At 50.7% G+C, this 23,609-nt stretch overlaps 1 long non-coding RNA gene, 12 other non-coding genes and 1 pseudogene across 14 annotated transcripts; 13 read left to right on the plus strand and 1 right to left on the minus strand.

Moving 5' to 3' along the window:
- Window positions 1-1,936: 1,936 nt before the first annotated feature.
- LOC111858757 (uncharacterized) lies at window positions 1,937-5,132 on the minus strand. Of its 2 annotated transcripts, none has more exons than XR_002841671.2 (2): window positions 4,387-5,132; window positions 1,937-3,360 (listed from the first exon to the last, which is right to left on the minus strand). It is a non-coding gene; the product is annotated as an uncharacterized lncRNA (long non-coding RNA). The 2 variants fall into 2 exon arrangements; XR_002841672.2 differs by having other exon boundaries at window positions 1,937-3,375.
- Window positions 5,133-12,284: 7,152 nt separating this feature from the next.
- Window positions 12,285-12,403, plus strand: LOC140592371 (5S ribosomal RNA). Its single transcript, XR_011992769.1, has one exon. It is a non-coding gene; the product is annotated as a 5S ribosomal RNA (ribosomal RNA).
- Window positions 12,404-13,194: 791 nt separating this feature from the next.
- On the plus strand, window positions 13,195-13,313 carry LOC140592385 (5S ribosomal RNA). The gene has a single exon (XR_011992783.1). It is a non-coding gene; the product is annotated as a 5S ribosomal RNA (ribosomal RNA).
- A 794-nt stretch (window positions 13,314-14,107) lies between these two features.
- Window positions 14,108-14,226, plus strand: LOC140592372 (5S ribosomal RNA). The gene has a single exon (XR_011992770.1). It is a non-coding gene; the product is annotated as a 5S ribosomal RNA (ribosomal RNA).
- Window positions 14,227-15,018: 792 nt separating this feature from the next.
- Window positions 15,019-15,137, plus strand: LOC140592373 (5S ribosomal RNA). The gene has a single exon (XR_011992771.1). It is a non-coding gene; the product is annotated as a 5S ribosomal RNA (ribosomal RNA).
- Window positions 15,138-15,928: 791 nt separating this feature from the next.
- LOC140592374 (5S ribosomal RNA) lies at window positions 15,929-16,047 on the plus strand. Its single transcript, XR_011992772.1, has one exon. It is a non-coding gene; the product is annotated as a 5S ribosomal RNA (ribosomal RNA).
- A 789-nt stretch (window positions 16,048-16,836) lies between these two features.
- On the plus strand, window positions 16,837-16,955 carry LOC140592375 (5S ribosomal RNA). Its single transcript, XR_011992773.1, has one exon. It is a non-coding gene; the product is annotated as a 5S ribosomal RNA (ribosomal RNA).
- A 792-nt stretch (window positions 16,956-17,747) lies between these two features.
- On the plus strand, window positions 17,748-17,866 carry LOC140592376 (5S ribosomal RNA). Its single transcript, XR_011992774.1, has one exon. It is a non-coding gene; the product is annotated as a 5S ribosomal RNA (ribosomal RNA).
- A 790-nt stretch (window positions 17,867-18,656) lies between these two features.
- On the plus strand, window positions 18,657-18,775 carry LOC140592377 (5S ribosomal RNA). The gene has a single exon (XR_011992775.1). It is a non-coding gene; the product is annotated as a 5S ribosomal RNA (ribosomal RNA).
- A 791-nt stretch (window positions 18,776-19,566) lies between these two features.
- LOC140592378 (5S ribosomal RNA) lies at window positions 19,567-19,685 on the plus strand. The gene has a single exon (XR_011992776.1). It is a non-coding gene; the product is annotated as a 5S ribosomal RNA (ribosomal RNA).
- Window positions 19,686-20,474: 789 nt separating this feature from the next.
- On the plus strand, window positions 20,475-20,593 carry LOC140592379 (5S ribosomal RNA). The gene has a single exon (XR_011992777.1). It is a non-coding gene; the product is annotated as a 5S ribosomal RNA (ribosomal RNA).
- Window positions 20,594-21,386: 793 nt separating this feature from the next.
- LOC140592380 (5S ribosomal RNA) lies at window positions 21,387-21,505 on the plus strand. The gene has a single exon (XR_011992778.1). It is a non-coding gene; the product is annotated as a 5S ribosomal RNA (ribosomal RNA).
- A 792-nt stretch (window positions 21,506-22,297) lies between these two features.
- On the plus strand, window positions 22,298-22,416 carry LOC140592382 (5S ribosomal RNA). Its single transcript, XR_011992780.1, has one exon. It is a non-coding gene; the product is annotated as a 5S ribosomal RNA (ribosomal RNA).
- A 789-nt stretch (window positions 22,417-23,205) lies between these two features.
- LOC140592386 (5S ribosomal RNA) lies at window positions 23,206-23,319 on the plus strand (annotated as a pseudogene).
- Window positions 23,320-23,609: the final 290 nt, after the last annotated feature.

A 23,609-nucleotide genomic window follows, 5' to 3' on the forward strand; every position in this document is an offset into this window, starting at 1 on the left:
AATTATGAGACCACACATAAGACCGCCACAGCTTATATTTGAAAGTGTCACTTTGAAGCTAAGTACCAAAATTAATAAATTAGCATGAATGACATGCAATATTAAAAACTCCAGGCCACCAGTCCCAGCCCCTGGAACCCTGACCAGTAAAAGCAGATGTATGTCATTCATTAGATCAGAAAATGTTAGATGGATTGTTAACTTGTTCATCATCCACATTCATAGTTTCAGTGACTAGTATAAGTCCATTAGCATAAAGACCATTGAACAGTGTATTTTAGTCTGTAGTGGATGAAATGGGTGGGCTTGCCGTTGATTTTGCTCACAGTCAGATTCACTGGATTCTCCACTGGGGAGGATTTCAGATATGGAGCTGACATCAATGGCTAGTGAATGATGGCATCACAATAACGAAGGCTGGCTGCTGAGGCTGGGACAGGCTGTCCGTAAGACTTGCCTCTTCTCACCCATTTTTGGGGACAACCCTGTAAAACCAGCCACCTTCCACTTTTGGCGTTTGGCTAAACTATGCAAGGAAACCCTGGGATCTGTGTATCAGAACACAGCTTCCGGACATTTCAATGCACATTTCAAACCATGTGACATAACAGTCGCGTAACTGATGGCCAGATTGGGTGCGGGGGGCCGTCAGGTGTCATCCATCATAATTACTACATTTCCAAACTCCCCAAAACCATCAGCCACAACAAGGAGACACAACATGCACATTTCATTCTAACTTAGCAGTTCTTTCAGAGCTGTGGCTAAGCTTTATAATTCTTTGAGAACCTGTTGAATACAAATAGTTCATGCGCATATACAGTGGCTTCAAATATTCAACCCCCTTGAAAGTCATGATGATTGTCTAGACCAGGAGTCACAACCTGTGGCTCTTCTCAGAATGATAGCCGCATTCACATTTTTATGTCAACATAATTATGATAAATAATTTATCTTTACGAAAGTATTATATATGGGTTAATATTATTTTTCCATTTAGATATTTCTTTAGCTATATATGAATGAGGCAGTCCGCTTCTTAACTGCATAATTTACATCTTCCTCAAAATCATTCACAAAAACGAGATTACTTCTCTGATTAAATGGTATGCTTTCTGGAGTTTTCTAAAGCACCTGAGATTGGATGTACGCTTCAACATTTATTGGGATTCCTAATTCTTTCATATACTTTTTGTAGTAAATCGTCACCACGCCTTCCCAGACTCTCGTAAAAATTATTATATTTTCTCCGATTTACATATAATAGCCAGCTGAGTTGTGACTACATTTGCACTGTTCGTCAACACAGCAGTAGTGAAGGCGAGTGAAGGGCAGACTACTGCAGAGCCGAACGAAAGAAGGGATGAGAGTGAAGACTATCTCTACAGAACTGAACAATGTTGTAATATTAGTAACCTTTGCGCTGTTACACGTCTGAGTGATTTAAAACTGAGTTGCCCCCTGAAACTGGTTTTCTTTATTTGAATTTGAAGTACTTGAATTTGAACTTTTGTTTTTGTGTTAAATGCATATGTGCCCCTATCACATTAAAAAATCGTATCTCAAATCCCCTTCTCTAACCATTGCGGCTCATTGTAAATCTTGGTTCAGATATTTAGGAAAAAATGGCTCTTTGCTTTAAAAAGGTTGCCGACCCCTGGTCTAGACTCTGTAGAGCAGGTGTCTCCAACTCCGGTCCTGGAGAGCTACTATCCAGTAAGTTTTCTATCCTACCTGGCTTCTGATGAGCCACACCTGCTCCTGGTATTTACCTGAGAGCAGGTGTGGCTCATTAGAAGCCGGGTATGATAGAAAACCTACTGCTTAGTAGCTCACCAGGACCAGAGTTGGAGACCCCTGCTCTAGAGTATAAAATATATTGTAATAACTGACAGATCAAGGCATCGCGGCAGTGGCAAATGACGAGGAGGCTTGATAGCAGAGGAGGAAGAGACTCTTTTATTACAGTTCTGAACAGGACTAACATATGAACTGCAAAAGCACTGGAACCAAACATGCTAGGGAAACACAGGGAGGTCCGATGCTGAACGGTGAAGCTCACACATGGTGGGTAATTTATGCAACACTAAAGACATGTGAGGGTGGGACAGGGTTCACACAGGCAAACACATGCACGACAACAGGGAAATACAACATGAACGTTTACAATAAGACATGCATACAAGGGGTTATTTACAATGGTCCACGAGGAATGCCGAGATATGCAAATCCCGCCGGCACTACAACATATACTCAATTTTCTCAAACAACATTTATGTTGAAAACTACTAACATTAAAAAAATAAAAATAAAAATATGATATGTGCTGTTTGCATAGGTTTTCAACCCCCGTGCTTTGGAAGCTCCAGGTTTATACAAATGACTAATCGCAAATGACGTGAAGTGTGCATTAGATGTGCTCTGTGGCTGTTTCCCAGTGTTGCAATGTATTGGTTCTCCGCCTCGCGTTCAGTTTTATCAGTGTTGTGTTTGACCCCTCATGATCTCTTTATTTTGTGGTTTGGCCCTTTGGATCCTGTCTTTCTTTAGTGAAACCTTTTGTCCATTCCATGGATTGTTATACTTTCCCCACTTGCACCAAGCCCCACCGTAACACTGTGGCACTATTTGATAACTGTGGGGAATAGAATGGGGAAGAATCACTCCTGAACAATGTGTAAAACTGTTACATACTTACCCCAAAAGAATTAAGGCTGCTATTGCAGTAAAAAGAGTTCTCAACAAAAAATTAATGTGTAGGGGTTGAATACTTATACACGCACTAAATTCTGAGTTTTTCCTTCAGTTAAATATCTACAGAAAAAGGTTCATTTTTACTCTGGAAATGTACTGTTACAGTATATGAGTTCACAACAAAAATACAAAATGCACAAATGTGTGTACAAATATTTTGACATGCAGAAAATTACTATGACTTTCAAAAGGGCTGAATACTTTTGCAAGCCCCTGTATTTTAAAACCATTTACACATAAAATCACAATGTTCATATCCTTCTGTAATTTTATATTTTATATAAAGTACGATGATAAGTATTGATCAGCACAGATGACCTGCCTCAACACCCTGCCACACATCAAAGTGCTAAGTCATCATAGTAGAAGCACAGATACACCCAAATATACACTGTGTCCATTAAAACACAGACCTGTCACAGAGCCTGGGGATTCAACTGTCCTCCTGGAAAGCAGAACCACCACGGCCACCACCAGTCCAGTGGAGACCAGCAGGGTGCTTAATGGGACAAATGGCTCCCACATTGTCTCCTTGTCCAGGCTGCCATGTTCGAATGAACAGGTATTATTAGCCTTGATGTCACTCCTTCTGTCACTCTGCAGTCCCTATGACACCGAAGGCTGAAAAATCAGGGTCAGGATCATGCACAACTAGCTGGAGCCTGAATAGCAGACGCCATGTTGGGCTTGACTGCCCTTAGAGTAGGCAGCAGCAGTAAAAACTCCTTCCCCACTTGAAATCACTGTAGCCACTTCACATAATAATAAAACCAAAGAATACATTATTATATATTTTTAACTAGACCCACAGAAGATAGTGTGGCATGGCCACCCACAGAAGCTAGGCACCTTCGGGCATGTACATGCACCGACCTACTAACTTGCATGTGCACAGAGGGAGCAGAGTCAGTGCAGCACTGAGAAGTTCAGAGTAAGAGCTGTGAGTTTGGAATTTGCGCTGCGGCCATTTCGGTTTTGAAAGTTTGGAGAACGGTGCATTTGCATCTCTATGGTAGGGCATGCTGCTACTCAACTTGGAGTTGAGTTTGTTTTTTCCCTTTTGCTTTACCCAGGGGGCGCCCATTCCCTTCACAAATGTAAACTGCTCAGCCCAACCCTTCATATTACAAATTATTCTTAATAAGAAATCACCAAGTTTTACACACATCTTATGCTCATTAATTATATGACTGGTGCAAAGCCCACCGCTTTCTACTCCATTTTCAAAACCATTGTAAATGATAGCCTATACTTCCTGAGCCCAATTTCATGTGTATGGCACTGGAGTACAAAGATGGATATTGGCTGGAAACCTATCAGCGGATCGAAGAAACCGTCGGGGGTGTACAGTCATAAGTATATGAACGTGTGCATTTCTAAAACTGATCTGGCTGTAGTACGGATTTGTTGTAAGCAGCTCACAGCGTTTTGAGCGCGGTGGACACGTGATCAAGCGGCTACTAGGAGAGTAAAGTGGGTACTTTTGAGGGGCGGATGAGTTGTGCCTGTTGCCGGTTTTGATAAAGTCGGGTCCCTAATAGAGGCATGCAGAGTAATGTTTGCTCACTGGCACATGCGGCGATTTAATCTGTCGGACAGCGAAAAGGAATAAAGCGAAGGAATCTAGCTGACCTGGTAAAAACGGAGAAGTCGATGGAGACAGCCGACTGAGGAGTTTGGCGAAGGATTGGGAGGGGCCAGTGCTAATTGGACGGGGGGGGCAGCAGAGTCGGACAGGTTAAAAACAATTGAGAGCAGGGTGTGTGACGTCTGCAAGCGGTATATAGATGTGTCACCTACAAAAGGGCTCCTTTCAGAAAGTGTATTCGCTTACGGCCATACCACCCTGAAAACGCTTGTGCGTTTCCGGGGGCGTGGCTGACAGCATTGCTAGCTGTGAGATTGAGGTGTGCGGTCGTTTCCTTTTTTTCTCTCGGCTCTGACGGTTTGGTTTCTTTTCCTGATTAGTTTCTTTAGAGTTGTGTTAGAGTGTTCTCGGTCTTTTCTTTTGTCCGTTTTCCCTCGCCCTAGTGGCGCGTCTGCGCCGGGGAGGGGGAGACTGACCACCTCTTCTTCAGTTCTTTCAGTTCCCCCCCGTTTTAGTTTGGGTTTTTTTTTTGTTTTGCCGGCCGGCTCCGGCTCGCTCCGGGGTCCTGGTCCAGGGCTCCCCCCCCCCTTACCTATCTTTCGTTTAGTGCACCTGTTTTTTTTTCCTTTCTTTTCCTTTTCCCCCGATATTTCCCTGATGGCTGTTTGTCAGCCCAGCGCGTCGCGTGCAGCCGAGGCTGCACGGGCGTCCTTGGACTTGGTAGAAGACACTGACCTAGACCACGCCGATATGGACGTGGGTCCGAGCCTGGAGCCGGCCGGTGGGGCTGGCCAGGTGCAGGCGGAGTGGGTGACGGTGAAGAGCAAGAGGGCGGCTGCAGGTACGGCTGCTGCGGCAACACCGCAGCCGGGAGCCGGCGCCGCGGCGGGGGCTGGCGGCGGCATCTCGCCTCCCGACAGCTACGCTGGGCGGGTGGCGCGCCCCGGTCGGCCGCAGGCGGCGGGTGTGAGAGTGGGCACCGGCGTTCGTGCCGGTGTCATCGAGCAGGGCGGCGCACGCGGGCACTGGGAGGTCGGGCGAGCGGCCGACAGCTCGTCCACTCGGGCGGCCACTGTGGCGGTGGATCTGTCCGCCTTCGACACCGTGCCCCTCCTTGAAGTGGCTAAGGCGGTGCAGCTGCTTGTGCCGAAGGGGGCCGCTATAGGTGTCCGGTCCCGGGAGCGTGTGTGGAACTGACGTTCTCCAAGCCCGAGTACGTCGAGCTCCTCGAGGGAGGGCTCGTGGTGCAGGGAAAGAAGTGCCCCGTGCGTCGCCTTTGCCAGGCCGAGCGCCTGGTGTCCTTCTTGCACCTGCCGCTCTATGTGCCTGATCGTGCGGTGGTGGAGCGGCTCACGGCGTGGGGCGTCGAGCCCATCCTCCCGGTCCGCCGCCGGCTCCTGCCCGGCACGGCCATCACCGACGGCACGCGTAGCGTCCGGGTGAGGTTCCCGGAGGGCGTCGTGTCCCTCCCCTACAGCGCGAGATTTGACACGGCTGAGGGCCAGAGGCACATCCGTGTAGTGCATGACAATCAAGTCAAACTCTGCCGCATGTGCGGGCAGCCGGGCCATGTCCTGGCTCAGTGCCCGAAGTACACCTGTCGCGTCTGTGGGGTGCAGGGGCATTACGCCAGAGACTGCACCGCAGCCAGCTGCGCCGACTGCAGGAAGGCAGTCGCCCTCTGCACCTGTCCTGCTGTACCTGGTCAGATGGGGGATGCAGGTAAGGCGGGCCCGGGCTCTCACGTTGTGAGTGGGGCAGAGCAGTGTCACCAGCAGGACCGGAATGCCGCCGACTGCCTGGACCAGCACAACGCCGGGGCCAGCATGGAGGAGGCGGGCGGCGAGCACGGGGAGGACACTGGACCGCGACAGGAGGTGAGTGGGGAGGCGCCCGCAGGGGTGGACGCTGGACATTGTGGGGGGGCCGGAGCGCCCCCGGCCCGGCCGGATCGACCAGGACTTGTTGCCGGACCCGTTGGACAACCCTCCGGAGCTGCGGAGCCCCGGGAGCTGCCAGACAGCGCTGCGTCTGTCTCCCGGGGAGCGCCTGACCTGCAGGTGCCAGCTAAGGACTCCAGACCCGCAGCTCCGGCCGCGGGAGCGGAGTGCCCGGCACCCCCTGGGGCCGGGGGTAAGACTGATGCTGCCCCCCCACCACCTCCCTCCCCTTCCCCCCGTGTGTCTGTGCCGCTCGCCTCTCTTTGGTCGCAGCTCCCCCTGGACAGTGAGACACTGTTCCGCCTTGACGCCCTGGACCGGGGCTCCTCCAGCACGCCGTCTTCGCTGGACGTCGTTCCCCCTACTGCCGGTCGGCTCAGCAGGAGCCGGATGAAGACCAAGGCCCGCGCCACGCCCCGGTCCGGGACTCTCCGGGCTCCGTCTGCGGATGGGCCCTACCGGAGACTCGATGACCGGCGGCAGTCGGCGGCAGCTGCCCTCCACGCACTGCGTGCTGCGAGCCCGGGCTCTGACGACAGTGACGACTTTGTAACATGAATGTTCTGACTGTCTCTTTGGTTTCGTGTAGCGCCTCAGTTCTATGCAGACCCCATGCATAGTTTTCTTTCCCTTTTGTTTCTTTTGTTTTCTGTGCAGGTCCTTGTGTCGTCACTGTCGCCCTGTTCAACTGCCTTGCCTGCATGTGTCGTCTTGTGTCCGTTTTTTGGTTTGGTTGTACCCATGACCTGGGTACATTTTTTGACTTTCATTGTCTTGTGCTTTTACCCAGACATCGCCCGGTCATTGCGTGGGAGGGCTGGGATTGTGTATGGGGTTGTCTCGCTTTTAGTCATCAGTACTTTTATCTGTGTGCCCCGGGACTGTGTGTTGGCCGACTGCATGCTGGTGTCATGGCAGTGACCATCACCTCCCTCAACGCCAGGGGCCTGCGCTCCTGGCCTAAGTTGCAGGCGGTCCTGACCCAGTGTGCTTCGTCGGCTGTGGTGTGTTTACAGGAAACTGGGTGGGATGGGGCTTTTATTGAACGGGTGCGAGATGTATGGTCGGGCGATGTCTTCCACTCCACTACCTCTGATGGGGAGAGGACCCTCGGTAGGGGTGTCGCGCTGCTCTGTCACGGACCCCGCGTTGAGTCGGCCACACAGCTGTACTCTAGTGGGGATGGGAAGTGTCTGGCGGTCAAAGTGCTCTTAGGGGGTGTTTTCACCGTCACCATCATAGTCGTGCACGCACCGAACGATGAGGTCCTTTGTGCCCAGTTCTTCGACTCTCTGGCAGTGCGTGTAGCACAGTGGCCCTGTCCTTTCGTCGTCGGGGATTTTAACATCACCCTGACTCACCTGGACGTGCGGGAGGGGGTAGTGTTGAAGCCTAATATGGGGAGAGCCGCGCTCCTCCGTATGATGCGATCTTGTCACCTCACAGATCAGTGGAGGGATCGCAACCCTGGCGTGCGCCTCTTTTCCAGGACGCAGCGCGTCGGGGGGGTGGTGCGGGGAAGCAGGCTGGACTACGCTTTAGTGTCCCCTGCTGTCGCCGCCTGTGTCCGTGCGATGTCTTATCGGGAGTGCCGGCTGAGCGATCATGACTATTTCGAGTGCACTCTCGATTCTGGGGAGGTGCAGCGTGGGCCGGGGACCTGGATTCTCAATCCCTCCCTGTTAAGCGACGCTAGTGTTAGTGATACAGTTAGATTCGCACTGTGGAGGGGGGTTCGGTCGCCCCTCTTCCTTCTTGACATTCAGGCTGGGTGGGAGCTCATTAAGCGGGAGGTGGCGACCATTTTTCAGGCTGCCGGGCGCGCTGCAGCTGGACGCCTGCGCCAGCAGGGACACGCAGTCTTGCGTGAGCTCCAGACGGAGCTGCTGGCACTCGAGCAGGACGCAGGGGACCCGGTACGGGTCTCGGCTCTGCAGGACGAGCTAGCTCTCCTCTCTGAGAAGAGGCACGCCGGGGCGGTCTTGCGGAGTGGGGTGCGCTTCGTCGCTCCTGGCGAGCTCTCCCCTCGCTACTTCCAGGCGGTGGAGCAGTGTAGGGGGGCTGCGAGGCTGCTCCGGTCGGTGCGCTGCCCCAGTGGCCAGCTGGTGACTGACACGCCCGGTCTGTTGCGCTCGGTGCACGACTACTGGGCTGCCATGTTTACCAGCGAGCGCATCGACCTGGATGCCCTCTCCCCCCTCCTGGGGCTGATTGAGGCGCGCCTCTCTCCTGAGGACGTCGCCCTCTGCGATGCCCCTCTTACCGATGACGAGATTGGGGTGGCGGTGGACCGGCTTCGGCTGCGCAGGTGTCCAGGCTCAGATGGCCTCACCGCAGACTTTTACAGGGCCTTTAAGGGAGATCTAGTGCCCGTCTTGCAGGCTGTTTATAGTGATGTCCTCGTCCGCGGCGAGATGCACGGCACCATGTGGCTGGGTCTGATCAAACAGCTCTTTAAGCACACGGGAGACAGAGGGGACCTGACTAATTACAGGCCCCTTACCATGCTCAACACCGATTACAAGGTGTTGGCGTCGGTCTTGGCCTCCCGGCTCAGTCGGGTGGTGCCGTCGCTCGTTCGTACCACTCAGACGTACGGGGTGATGGGTCGCACCATCCTGGACACCGTCCGGGATGTGCAGGCGGCAGTGGGGCTCATGGAAACAGCTGGAACGCCCGGTTACTTGGTGAAGTTAGACTTCGCCAAGGCTTTTGACAGGGTCGAACACGCATACCTCCTGCGTGTGCTGGAGGTCTTCGGCTTCGGCCCGGGCTTCCTGGCCTGGATGCGCATCTTGTGCGCCTCCGCCATGACCGCCGTCGCCTGCAATGGCTTCGTCACCGCCCCCTTCCGCATGACGCGGTCAGTGCGGCAGGGCTGCCCCCTGTCGGCTGTCTTGTACACCTTGGCAGTCGAGCCCCTCGGCCTCCTGGTGGCCAACGCCAGTGACATTGCTAGGGTGCCCATGGGTCCGACATGTTTCGCACCACCCGTTTTCCAGTACGCTGACGACACCACGCTGCTAGTGCCCGACGCAGCCAGTGTGGCGGCTGCACTCAGCAGTGTGCAGCTGTACTGTGACAGGACAGGGGCCAGGGTCAACCTGCAAAAGTCGGTTTACCTGCGTCTCGGCTCGGCCGGGCCCCTGCCCGTCGAGCTGGGCCTGAGCGAGGCTGAGGGGGAGGTGCGTCTCCTGGGCGTCCTGCTCGGGAGGAGCACCGCGGTAGCGGAGAATAGGATGTGGGAAGACCTGACGGGTGGTGTGGAGAGGCGGTTGGCCCGGTGGTCGGGCCGCCACCTCTCGCTGCAGCAGAAGGTGTTCCTGCTGAACGCTGTGGTCTTATCTGTCCTGTGGTATGCACTCAGCGTGACTCACCTGCCTCACGCACATTATGCCCGGCTGCGGAAGGCTGTGCTGCGCTTCCTTTGGGGGGGTGGTAGAGTCATGGTGGCCTATGCTACCTTGATTGGCCCCCCTGCCAGGGGTGGCCTGGGCCTCCTGGACCCTCTGGTCCAGTCCAAGGCCCTTGGTGTGCGCATGGTACAGGCCTTTCTGGACGAGACGCGCCCCTCCCTCTGGAAGGAGGTGCTCTCATACAGGCTGACACAGTGCGCCGGGAGGGAGCTGGCCGAGGACGTCCTCTGGATGCGCCTCCGGCCCGGCATGGTGCGGGGCATCCCCTTTCGTTACGCGCAGCTCTTGTTGGCGTGGGGTGAGTTCCAGGAACACACTGTTGTAGTGCCTGAGGGGCGGCCGCTACTGCTGCGGCAGCCGCTGCTGCTGAACCCGCGCATCCTCTCTGAGGGGCGGCCCTTTGAGTTCCGACACTGGTGGGAGGCTGGAGTCCGTCAGGTGCGCGATCTCTTCTACGAGGTGCGCCCTGGCTTCCTGCCTCCTGCGGCGATCTATGACCAGGTTGAGGAAGTGTACGAGAGGGCCTCTAGGGTCACTGTCACCAGACAGTGTTTGGCCGCCAGAGCAGCCCTCCCTGCCGACTGGGTCCGTGACATCGAGCGGGCCGGCGGCCCCCGTGACGTGGCCCCACGTTTCCCTGCGGTGTACGTGAGGTGGCTGTCCGGGTCCCTCGTCCCCCTGGGAGCCTGTGTGACCCGTGACTTCGCTCGCCTCTACAGGCAGCGCGCTTTTGTTTCCCCAGTGGCGCAGGTGTTCTGGAGCGCCCGCTTCCCCGCCCTGGGGCCTGACCTGTTGTGGGGGAACGTGTTGGTCTGCCCGGCGGATCCCGCCCTCGCACAGTTTGACTACAGACAGCGGCATAACGCCCTACTGACAATGTGGAGGCTGCATAGACTGGGCTTCGCAGCGTCTCCGCTATGCCCAGTGTGCCGGGAAGTGGAGGAGGGCCTGACACACATGTTCTTTGGCTGTGCACAGCTAGTGGCGTTTCATGTGTGGGCGGTGGAGGTAGTGGACAGGATCGGCGGGGCCCGTGCCTGATTTTACTGAGGCAGGGTGGCAGCAGACGTTCCTCTTCGGAGTTGAGCGCGGCCACCCGGCCGGCACCTTTGTCAACCTGTTTTTATCCGTGGCAAAGTACACAGCGTGGCTGCGGCGGAACGCGGCCCGGATGGAGGGTGTGGTGTTGGACCCCATCCCGTTGTGCCGAAACCGGCTGCGCCTGGTCTTAGGCAGGGTGTTTTTAATGTCAGCCGGGCCCCGTGACCTGCCCCGGTTTCTTAGCGTGTATGTGGACCGGGTCCCTTTTATTTCCTATGAGGGTGGGCGGCTTGTGTGGGACGTCTTTTGAGGGTGGACTGTTGCGTTGCGTATCTGTTGTGCTTGTTCCTGCTTGTGTGGTTTTGTGATGTCCATGTGTTGGGGTTGCTTTGGGGTGGGCCCGGTCCTTGTCTGTACTGTTGTGTGCTTTGTTTGCTTGGTTTTACCTGCGTCTCCCTGATTTTAATGGTCGTGTATTGTACAGGGCTGACGCGTGCCTTTGATTAAATGTCTGTCACGCCACGCTGCATGATGAAGACTGCTGCACCCTGTGAGTAGGTTCCTGGGCTGTGGGCCTGCGTCCCTGTACCGCCTCCTGCTGGTGGCGTAGGTGTAGCTCTGTCCTTCTGAGTGGCAATAGAAAAAAAAAAAAAAAAAAAACGCCCGATCTCGTCCGATCTCGGAAGCTAAGCAGGGTCAGGCCTGGTTAGTACTTGGATGGGAGACCGCCTGGGAATACCAGGTGCTGTAAGCTTTTTTTTTTTTTTTTTCCCCTTTTGCTTTACCCAGGGGGCGCCCATTCCCCTCACAAATGTAAACTGCTCAGCCCAACCCTTCATATTACAAATTATTCTTAATAAGAAATCACCAAGTTTTACACACATCTTATGCTCATTAATTATATGACTGGTGCAAAGCCCACCGCTTTCTACTCCATTTTCAAAACCATTGTAAATGATAGCCTATACTTCCTGAGCCCAATTTCATGTGTATGGCACTGGAGTACAAAGATGGATATTGGCTGGAAAACTATCAGCGGATCGAAGAAACCGTCGGGGGTGTACAGTCATAAGTATTTGAACGTGTGCATTTCTAAAACTGATCTGGCTGTAGTACGGATTTGTTGTAAGCAGCTCACAGCGTTTTGAGCGTGGTGGACACGTGATCAAGCGGCTACTAGGAGAGTAAAGTGGGTAATTTTCAGGGGCGGATGAGTTGTGCCTGTTGCCGGTGTTGATAAAGTCGGGTCCCTAATAGAGGCATGCAGAGTAATGTTTGCTCACTGGCACATGCGGCGATTTAATCTGTCGGACAGCGAAAAGGAATAAAGCGAAGGAATCTAGCTGACCTGGTAAAAACGGAGAAGTCGATGGAGACAGCCGACTGAGGAGTTTGGCGAAGGATTGGGAGGGGCGAGTGCTAATTGGACGGGGGGGGGCAGCAGAGTCGGACAGGTTAAAAACAATTGAGAGCAGGGTGTGTGACGTCTGCAAGCGGTATATAGATGTGTCACCTACAAAAGGGCTCATTTCAGGAGCTGTATTCGCTTACGGCCATACCACCCTGAAAACGCCCGATCTCGTCCGATCTCGGAAGCTAAGCAGGGTCAGGCCTGGTTAGTACTTGGATGGGAGACCGCCTGGGAATACCAGGTGCTGTAAGCTTTTTTTTTTTTTTTTTCCCTTTTGCTTTACCCAGGGGGCGCCCATTCCCCTCACAGATGTAAACTGCTCAGCCCAACCCTTCATATTACAAATTATTCTTAATAAGAAATCACCAAGTTTTACACACATCTTATGCTCATTAATTATATGACTGGTGCAAAGCCCACCGCTTTCTACTCCATTTTCAAAACCATTGTAAATGATAGCCTATACTTCCTGAGCCCAATTTCATGTGTATGGCACTGGAGTACAAAGATGGATATTGGCTGGAAAACTATCAGCGGATCGAAGAAACCGTCGGGGGTGTACAGTCATAAGTATTTGAACGTGTGCATTTCTAAAAGTGATCCGGCTGTAGTACGGATTTGTTGTAAGCAGCTCACTGCGTTTTGAGCGTGGTGGACACGTGATCAAGCGGCTACTAGGAGAGTAAAGTGGGTAATTTTCAGGGGCGGATGAGTTGTGCCTGTTGCCGGTGTTGATAAAGTCGGGTCCCTAATAGAGGCATGCAGAGTAATGTTTGCTCACTGGCACATGCGGCGATTTAATCTGTCGGACAGCGAAAAGGAATAAAGCGAAGGAATCTAGCTGACCTGGTAAAAACGGAGAAGTCGATGGAGACAGCCGACTGAGGAGTTTGGCGAAGGAATGGGAGGGGCGAGTGCTAATTGGACGGGGGGGGGGCAGCAGAGTCGGACAGGTTAAAAACAATTGAGAGCAGGGTGTGTGACGTCTGCAAGCGGTATATAGATGTGTCACCTACAAAAGGGCTCATTTCAGGAGCTGTATTCGCTTACGGCCATAACACCCTGAAAACGCCCGATCTCGTCCGATCTCGGAAGCTAAGCAGGGTCAGGCCTGGTTAGTACTTGGATGGGAGACCGCCTGGGAATACCAGGTGCTGTAAGCTTTTTTTTTTTTTTTTTTCCCTTTTGCTTTACCCAGGGGGCGCCCATTCCCCTCACAGATGTAAACTGCTCAGCCCAACCCTTCATATTACAAATTATTCTTAATAAGAAATCACCAAGTTTTACACACATCTTATGCTCATTAATTATATGACTGGTGCAAAGCCCACCGCTTTCTACTCCATTTTCAAAACCATTGTAAATGATAGCCTATACTTCCTGAGCCCAATTTCATGTGTATGGCACTGGAGTACAAAGATGGATATTGGCTGGAAAACTATCAGCGGATCGAAGAAACCGTCGGGGGTGTACAGTCATAAGTATTTGAACGTGTGCATTTCTAAAACTGATCTGGCTGTAGTACGGATTTGTTGTAAGCAGCTCACAGCGTTTTGAGCGTGGTGGACACGTGATCAAGCGGCTACTAGGAGAGTAAAGTGGGTAATTTTCAGGGGCGGATGAGTTGTGCCTGTTGCCGGTGTTGATAAAGTCGGGTCCCTAATAGAGGCATGCAGAGTAATGTTTGCTCACTGGCACATGCGGCGATTTAATCTGTCGGACAGCGAAAAGGAATAAAGCGAAGGAATCTAGCTGACCTGGTAAAAACGGAGAAGTCGATGGAGACAGCCGACTGAGGAGTTTGGCGAAGGATTGGGAGGGGCGAGTGCTAATTGGACGGGGGGGGGGGGCAGCAGAGTCGGACAGGTTAAAAACAATTGAGAGCAGGGTGTGTGACGTCTGCAAGCGGTATATAGATGTGTCACCTACAAAAGGGCTCATTTCAGGAGCTGTATTCGCTTACGGCCATACCACCCTGAAAACGCCCGATCTCGTCCGATCTCGGAAGCTAAGCAGGGTCAGGCCTGGTTAGTACTTGGATGGGAGACCGCCTGGGAATACCAGGTGCTGTAAGCTTTTTTTTTTTTTTTTTCCCTTTTGCTTTATCCAGGGGGCGCCCATTCCCCTCACAGATGTAAACTGCTCAGCCCAACCCTTCATATTACAAATTATTCTTAATAAGAAATCACCAAGTTTTACACACATCTTATGCTCATTAATTATATGACTGGTGCAAAGCCCACCGCTTTCTACTCCATTTTCAAAACCATTGTAAATGATAGCCTATACTTCCTGAGCCCAATTTCATGTGTATGGCACTGGAGTACAAAGATGGATATTGGCTGGAAAACTATCAGCGGATCGAAGAAACCGTCGGGGGTGTACAGTCATAAGTATTTGAACGTGTGCATTTCTAAAAGTGATCCGGCTGTAGTACGGATTTGTTGTAAGCAGCTCACTGCGTTTTGAGCGTGGTGGACACGTGATCAAGCGGCTACTAGGAGAGTAAAGTGGGTAATTTTCAGGGGCGGATGAGTTGTGCCTGTTGCCGGTGTTGATAAAGTCGGGTCCCTAATAGAGGCATGCAGAGTAATGTTTGCTCACTGGCACATGCGGCGATTTAATCTGTCGGACAGCGAAAAGGAATAAAGCGAAGGAATCTAGCTGACCTGGTAAAAACGGAGAAGTCGATGGAGACAGCCGACTGAGGAGTTTGGCGAAGGATTGGGAGGGGCGAGTGCTAATTGGACGGGGGGGGGGGCAGCAGAGTCGGACAGGTTAAAAACAATTGAGAGCAGGGTGTGTGACGTCTGCAAGCGGTATATAGATGTGTCACCTACAAAAGGGCTCATTTCAGGAGCTGTATTCGCTTACGGCCATACCACCCTGAAAACGCCCGATCTCGTCCGATCTCGGAAGCTAAGCAGGGTCAGGCCTGGTTAGTACTTGGATGGGAGACCGCCTGGGAATACCAGGTGCTGTAAGCTTTTTTTTTTTTTTTTTCCCCTTTTGCTTTACCCAGGGGGCGCCCATTCCCCTCACAGATGTAAACTGCTCAGCCCAACCCTTCATATTACAAATTATTCTTAATAAGAAATCACCAAGTTTTACACACATCTTATGCTCATTAATTATATGACTGGTGCAAAGCCCACCGCTTTCTACTCCATTTTCAAAACCATTGTAAATGATAGCCTATACTTCCTGAGCCCAATTTCATGTGTATGGCACTGGAGTACAAAGATGGATATTGGCTGGAAAACTATCAGCGGATCGAAGAAACCGTCGGGGGTGTACAGTCATAAGTATTTGAACGTGTGCATTTCTAAAACTGATCTGGCTGTAGTACGGATTTGTTGTAAGCAGCTCACAGCGTTTTGAGCGTGGTGGACACGTGATCAAGCGGCTACTAGGAGAGTAAAGTGGGTAATTTTCAGGGGCGGATGAGTTGTGCCTGTTGCCGGTGTTGATAAAGTCGGGTCCCTAATAGAGGCATGCAGAGTAATGTTTGCTCACTGGCACATGCGGCGATTTAATGTGTCGGACAGCGAAAAGGAATAAAGCGAAGGAATCTAGCTGACCTGGTAAAAACGGAGAAGTCGATGGAGACAGCCGACTGAGGAGTTTGGCGAAGGAATGGGAGGGGCGAGTGCTAATTGGACGGGGGGGGGCAGCAGAGTCGGACAGGTTAAAAACAATTGAGAGCAGGGTGTGTGACGTCTGCAAGCGGTATATAGATGTGTCACCTACAAAAGGGCTCATTTCAGGAGCTGTATTCGCTTACGGCCATACCACCCTGAAAACGCCCGATCTCGTCCGATCTCGGAAGCTAAGCAGGGTCAGGCCTGGTTAGTACTTGGATGGGAGACCGCCTGGGAATACCAGGTGCTGTAAGCTTTTTTTTTTTTTTTTTCCCTTTTGCTTTACGCAGGGGGCGCCCATTCCCCTCACAAATGTAAACTGCTCAGCCCAACCCTTCATATTACAAATTATTCTTAATAAGAAATCACCAAGTTTTACACACATCTTATGCTCATTAATTATATGACTGGTGCAAAGCCCACCGCTTTCTACTCCATTTTCAAAACCATTGTAAATGATAGCCTATACTTCCTGAGCCCAATTTCATGTGTATGGCACTGGAGTACAAAGATGGATATTGGCTGGAAAACTATCAGCGGATCGAAGAAACCGTCGGGGGTGTACAGTCATAAGTATTTGAACGTGTGCATTTCTAAAAGTGATCCGGCTGTAGTACGGATTTGTTGTAAGCAGCTCACTGCGTTTTGAGCGTGGTGGACACGTGATCAAGCGGCTACTAGGAGAGTAAAGTGGGTAATTTTCAGGGGCGGATGAGTTGTGCCTGTTGCCGGTGTTGATAAAGTCGGGTCCCTAATAGAGGCATGCAGAGTAATGTTTGCTCACTGGCACATGCGGCGATTTAATCTGTCGGACAGCGAAAAGGAATAAAGCGAAGGAATCTAGCTGACCTGGTAAAAACGGAGAAGTCGATGGAGACAGCCGACTGAGGAGTTTGGCGAAGGATTGGGAGGGGCCAGTGCTAATTGGACGGGGGGGGCAGCAGAGTCGGACAGGTTAAAAACAATTGAGAGCAGGGTGTGTGACGTCTGCAAGCGGTATATAGATGTGTCACCTACAAAAGGGCTCATTTCAGGAGCTGTATTCGCTTACGGCCATACCACCCTGAAAACGCCCGATCTCGTCCGATCTCGGAAGCTAAGCAGGGTCAGGCCTGGTTAGTACTTGGATGGGAGACCGCCTGGGAATACCAGGTGCTGTAAGCTTTTTTTTTTTTTTTTTCCCTTTTGCTTTATCCAGGGGGCGCCCATTCCCCTCACAGATGTAAACTGCTCAGCCCAACCCTTCATATTACAAATTATTCTTAATAAGAAATCACCAAGTTTTACACACATCTTATGCTCATTAATTATATGACTGGTGCAAAGCCCACCGCTTTCTACTCCATTTTCAAAACCATTGTAAATGATAGCCTATACTTCCTGAGCCCAATTTCATGTGTATGGCACTGGAGTACAAAGATGGATATTGGCTGGAAAACTATCAGCGGATCGAAGAAACCGTCGGGGGTGTACAGTCATAAGTATTTGAACGTGTGCATTTCTAAAAGTGATCCGGCTGTAGTACGGATTTGTTGTAAGCAGCTCACTGCGTTTTGAGCGTGGTGGACACGTGATCAAGCGGCTACTAGGAGAGTAAAGTGGGTAATTTTCAGGGGCGGATGAGTTGTGCCTGTTGCCGGTGTTGATAAAGTCGGGTCCCTAATAGAGGCATGCAGAGTAATGTTTGCTCACTGGCACATGCGGCGATTTAATCTGTCGGACAGCGAAAAGGAATAAAGCGAAGGAATCTAGCTGACCTGGTAAAAACGGAGAAGTCGATGGAGACAGCCGACTGAGGAGTTTGGCGAAGGATTGGGAGGGGCGAGTGCTAATTGGACGGGGGGGGGGGCAGCAGAGTCGGACAGGTTAAAAACAATTGAGAGCAGGGTGTGTGACGTCTGCAAGCGGTATATAGATGTGTCACCTACAAAAGGGCTCATTTCAGGAGCTGTATTCGCTTACGGCCATACCACCCTGAAAACGCCCGATCTCGTCCGATCTCGGAAGCTAAGCAGGGTCAGGCCTGGTTAGTACTTGGATGGGAGACCGCCTGGGAATACCAGGTGCTGTAAGCTTTTTTTTTTTTTTTTCCCCTTTTGCTTTACCCAGGGGGCGCCCATTCCCCTCACAGATGTAAACTGCTCAGCCCAACCCTTCATATTACAAATTATTCTTAATAAGAAATCACCAAGTTTTACACACATCTTATGCTCATTAATTATATGACTGGTGCAAAGCCCACCGCTTTCTACTCCATTTTCAAAACCATTGTAAATGATAGCCTATACTTCCTGAGCCCAATTTCATGTGTATGGCACTGGAGTACAAAGATGGATATTGGCTGGAAAACTATCAGCGGATCGAAGAAACCGTCGGGGGTGTACAGTCATAAGTATTTGAACGTGTGCATTTCTAAAACTGATCTGGCTGTAGTACGGATTTGTTGTAAGCAGCTCACAGCGTTTTGAGCGTGGTGGACACGTGATCAAGCGGCTACTAGGAGAGTAAAGTGGGTAATTTTCAGGGGCGGATGAGTTGTGCCTGTTGCCGGTGTTGATAAAGTCGGGTCCCTAATAGAGGCATGCAGAGTAATGTTTGCTCACTGGCACATGCGGCGATTTAATGTGTCGGACAGCGAAAAGGAATAAAGCGAAGGAATCTAGCTGACCTGGTAAAAACGGAGAAGTCGATGGAGACAGCCGACTGAGGAGTTTGGCGAAGGAATGGGAGGGGCGAGTGCTAATTGGACGGGGGGGGGCAGCAGAGTCGGACAGGTTAAAAACAATTGAGAGCAGGGTGTGTGACGTCTGCAAGCGGTATATAGATGTGTCACCTACAAAAGGGCTCATTTCAGGAGCTGTATTCGCTTACGGCCATACCACCCTGAAAACGCCCGATCTCGTCCGATCTCGGAAGCTAAGCAGGGTCAGGCCTGGTTAGTACTTGGATGGGAGACCGCCTGGGAATACCAGGTGCTGTAAGCTTTTTTTTTTTTTTTTTCCCCTTTTGCTTTACCCAGGGGGCGCCCATTCCCCTCACAGATGTAAACTGCTCAGCCCAACCCTTCATATTACAAATTATTCTTAATAAGAAATCACCAAGTTTTACACACATCTTATGCTCATTAATTATATGACTGGTGCAAAGCCCACCGCTTTCTACTCCATTTTCAAAACCATTGTAAATGATAGCCTATACTTCCTGAGCCCAATTTCATGTGTATGGCACTGGAGTACAAAGATGGATATTGGCTGGAAAACTATCAGCGGATCGAAGAAACCGTCGGGGGTGTACAGTCATAAGTATTTGAACGTGTGCATTTCTAAAACTGATCTGGCTGTAGTACGGATTTGTTGTAAGCAGCTCACAGCGTTTTGAGCGTGGTGGACACGTGATCAAGCGGCTACTAGGAGAGTAAAGTGGGTAATTTTCAGGGGCGGATGAGTTGTGCCTGTTGCCGGTGTTGATAAAGTCGGGTCCCTAATAGAGGCATGCAGAGTAATGTTTGCTCACTGGCACATGCGGCGATTTAATGTGTCGGACAGCGAAAAGGAATAAAGCGAAGGAATCTAGCTGACCTGGTAAAAACGGAGAAGTCGATGGAGACAGCCGACTGAGGAGTTTGGCGAAGGAATGGGAGGGGCGAGTGCTAATTGGACGGGGGGGGGCAGCAGAGTCGGACAGGTTAAAAACAATTGAGAGCAGGGTGTGTGACGTCTGCAAGCGGTATATAGATGTGTCACCTACAAAAGGGCTCATTTCAGGAGCTGTATTCGCTTACGGCCATACCACCCTGAAAACGCCCGATCTCGTCCGATCTCGGAAGCTAAGCAGGGTCAGGCCTGGTTAGTACTTGGATGGGAGACCGCCTGGGAATACCAGGTGCTGTAAGCTTTTTTTTTTTTTTTTTCCCTTTTGCTTTACGCAGGGGGCGCCCATTCCCCTCACAAATGTAAACTGCTCAGCCCAACCCTTCATATTACAAATTATTCTTAATAAGAAATCACCAAGTTTTACACACATCTTATGCTCATTAATTATATGACTGGTGCAAAGCCCACCGCTTTCTACTCCATTTTCAAAACCATTGTAAATGATAGCCTATACTTCCTGAGCCCAATTTCATGTGTATGGCACTGGAGTACAAAGATGGATATTGGCTGGAAAACTATCAGCGGATCGAAGAAACCGTCGGGGGTGTACAGTCATAAGTATTTGAACGTGTGCATTTCTAAAAGTGATCCGGCTGTAGTACGGATTTGTTGTAAGCAGCTCACTGCGTTTTGAGCGTGGTGGACACGTGATCAAGCGGCTACTAGGAGAGTAAAGTGGGTAATTTTCAGGGGCGGATGAGTTGTGCCTGTTGCCGGTGTTGATAAAGTCGGGTCCCTAATAGAGGCATGCAGAGTAATGTTTGCTCACTGGCACATGCGGCGATTTAATCTGTCGGACAGCGAAAAGGAATAAAGCGAAGGAATCTAGCTGACCTGGTAAAAACGGAGAAGTCGATGGAGACAGCCGACTGAGGAGTTTGGCGAAGGATTGGGAGGGGCCAGTGCTAATTGGACGGGGGGGGCAGCAGAGTCGGACAGGTTAAAAACAATTGAGAGCAGGGTGTGTGACGTCTGCAAGCGGTATATAGATGTGTCACCTACAAAAGGGCTCATTTCAGGAGCTGTATTCGCTTACGGCCATACCACCCTGAAAACGCCCGATCTCGTCCGATCTCGGAAGCTAAGCAGGGTCAGGCCTGGTTAGTACTTGGATGGGAGACCGCCTGGGAATACCAGGTGCTGTAAGCTTTTTTTTTTTTTTTTTTCCCTTTTGCTTTATCCAGGGGGCGCCCATTCCCCTCACAGATGTAAACTGCTCAGCCCAACCCTTCATATTACAAATTATTCTTAATAAGAAATCACCAAGTTTTACACACATCTTATGCTCATTAATTATATGACTGGTGCAAAGCCCACCGCTTTCTACTCCATTTTCAAAACCATTGTAAATGATAGCCTATACTTCCTGAGCCCAATTTCATGTGTATGGCACTGGAGTACAAAGATGGATATTGGCTGGAAAACTATCAGCGGATCGAAGAAACCGTCGGGGGTGTACAGTCATAAGTATTTGAACGTGTGCATTTCTAAAAGTGATCCGGCTGTAGTACGGATTTGTTGTAAGCAGCTCACTGCGTTTTGAGCGTGGTGGACACGTGATCAAGCGGCTACTAGGAGAGTAAAGTGGGTAATTTTCAGGGGCGGATGAGTTGTGCCTGTTGCCGGTGTTGATAAAGTCGGGTCCCTAATAGAGGCATGCAGAGTAATGTTTGCTCACTGGCACATGCGGCGATTTAATCTGTCGGACAGCGAAAAGGAATAAAGCGAAGGAATCTAGCTGACCTGGTAAAAACGGAGAAGTCGATGGAGACAGCCGACTGAGGAGTTTGGCGAAGGATTGGGAGGGGCGAGTGCTAATTGGACGGGGGGGGGGGCAGCAGAGTCGGACAGGTTAAAAACAATTGAGAGCAGGGTGTGTGACGTCTGCAAGCGGTATATAGATGTGTCACCTACAAAAGGGCTCATTTCAGGAGCTGTATTCGCTTACGGCCATACCACCCTGAAAACGCCCGATCTCGTCCGATCTCGGAAGCTAAGCAGGGTCAGGCCTGGTTAGTACTTGGATGGGAGACCGCCTGGGAATACCAGGTGCTGTAAGCTTTTTTTTTTTTTTTTTTCCCCTTTTGCTTTACCCAGGGGGCGCCCATTCCCCTCACAGATGTAAACTGCTCAGCCCAACCCTTCATATTACAAATTATTCTTAATAAGAAATCACCAAGTTTTACACACATCTTATGCTCATTAATTATATGACTGGTGCAAAGCCCACCGCTTTCTACTCCATTTTCAAAACCATTGTAAATGATAGCCTATACTTCCTGAGCCCAATTTCATGTGTATGGCACTGGAGTACAAAGATGGATATTGGCTGGAAAACTATCAGCGGATCGAAGAAACCGTCGGGGGTGTACAGTCATAAGTATTTGAACGTGTGCATTTCTAAAACTGATCTGGCTGTAGTACGGATTTGTTGTAAGCAGCTCACAGCGTTTTGAGCGTGGTGGACACGTGATCAAGCGGCTACTAGGAGAGTAAAGTGGGTAATTTTCAGGGGCGGATGAGTTGTGCCTGTTGCCGGTGTTGATAAAGTCGGGTCCCTAATAGAGGCATGCAGAGTAATGTTTGCTCACTGGCACATGCGGCGATTTAATCTGTCGGACAGCGAAAAGGAATAAAGCGAAGGAATCTAGCTGACCTGGTAAAAACGGAGAAGTCGATGGAGACAGCCGACTGAGGAGTTTGGCGAAGGAATGGGAGGGGCGAGTGCTAATTGGACGGGGGGGGGCAGCAGAGTCGGACAGGTTAAAAACAATTGAGAGCAGGGTGTGTGACGTCTGCAAGCGGTATATAGATGTGTCACCTACAAAAGGGCTCATTTCAGGAGCTGTATTCGCTTACGGCCATACCACCCTGAAAACGCCCGATCTCGTCCGATCTCGGAAGCTAAGCAGGGTCAGGCCTGGTTAGTACTTGGATGGGAGACCGCCTGGGAATACCAGGTGCTGTAAGCTTTTTTTTTTTTTTTTTCCCTTTTGCTTTACGCAGGGGGCGCCCATTCCCCTCACAAATGTAAACTGCTCAGCCCAACCCTTCATATTACAAATTATTCTTAATAAGAAATCACCAAGTTTTACACACATCTTATGCTCATTAATTATATGACTGGTGCAAAGCCCACCGCTTTCTACTCCATTTTCAAAACCATTGTAAATGATAGCCTATACTTCCTGAGCCCAATTTCATGTGTATGGCACTGGAGTACAAAGATGGATATTGGCTGGAAAACTATCAGCGGATCGAAGAAACCGTCGGGGGTGTACAGTCATAAGTATTTGAACATGTGCATTTCTAAAAGTGATCCGGCTGTAGTACGGATTTGTTGTAAGCAGCTCACTGCGTTTTGAGCGTGGTGGACACGTGATCAAGCGGCTACTAGGAGAGTAAAGTGGGTAATTTTCAGGGGCGGATGAGTTGTGCCTGTTGCCGGTGTTGATAAAGTCGGGTCCCTAATAGAGGCATGCAGAGTAATGTTTGCTCACTGGCACATGCGGCGATTTAATCTGTCGGACAGCGAAAAGGAATAAAGCGAAGGAATCTAGCTGACCTGGTAAAAACGGAGAAGTCGATGGAGACAGCCGACTGAGGAGTTTGGCGAAGGATTGGGAGGGGCCAGTGCTAATTGGACGGGGGGGGCAGCAGAGTCGGACAGGTTAAAAACAATTGAGAGCAGGGTGTGTGACGTCTGCAAGCGGTATATAGATGTGTCACCTACAAAAGGGCTCATTTCAGGAGCTGTATTCGCTTACGGCCATACCACCCTGAAAACGCCCGATCTCGTCCGATCTCGGAAGCTAAGCAGGGTAAGGCCTGGTTAGTACTTGGATGGGAGACCGCCTGGGAATGGGAAATGACCCCCCCAAGTCCCTATAGCTGATCCTGGGTTGTGCAGAATCCTGGATTAGCATGTTTTTTGGCGGCATCTGCTGGCCGGTTGAGGCATGACATCAGTAAATTGAAATTTAATTCATTTAGGATGTTTTTTTATTTAGGATGGTAATTTTCAATTGGGCCAACGCCATTGAGGGGAAACAGATTAGACCTCATGAACCATATATTTCAGAGCATATCTGAAAGCATATACCTTACTGCCTTCATACAGGTTTTAAATGCAGTCATTTCAGGTAAATACAGTAACTACTTGTAA

Source organism: Paramormyrops kingsleyae, chromosome 8 (genome assembly GCF_048594095.1).
Source record: "Paramormyrops kingsleyae isolate MSU_618 chromosome 8, PKINGS_0.4, whole genome shotgun sequence".
Classification (NCBI taxonomy): Eukaryota; Metazoa; Chordata; class Actinopteri; order Osteoglossiformes; family Mormyridae; genus Paramormyrops; species Paramormyrops kingsleyae.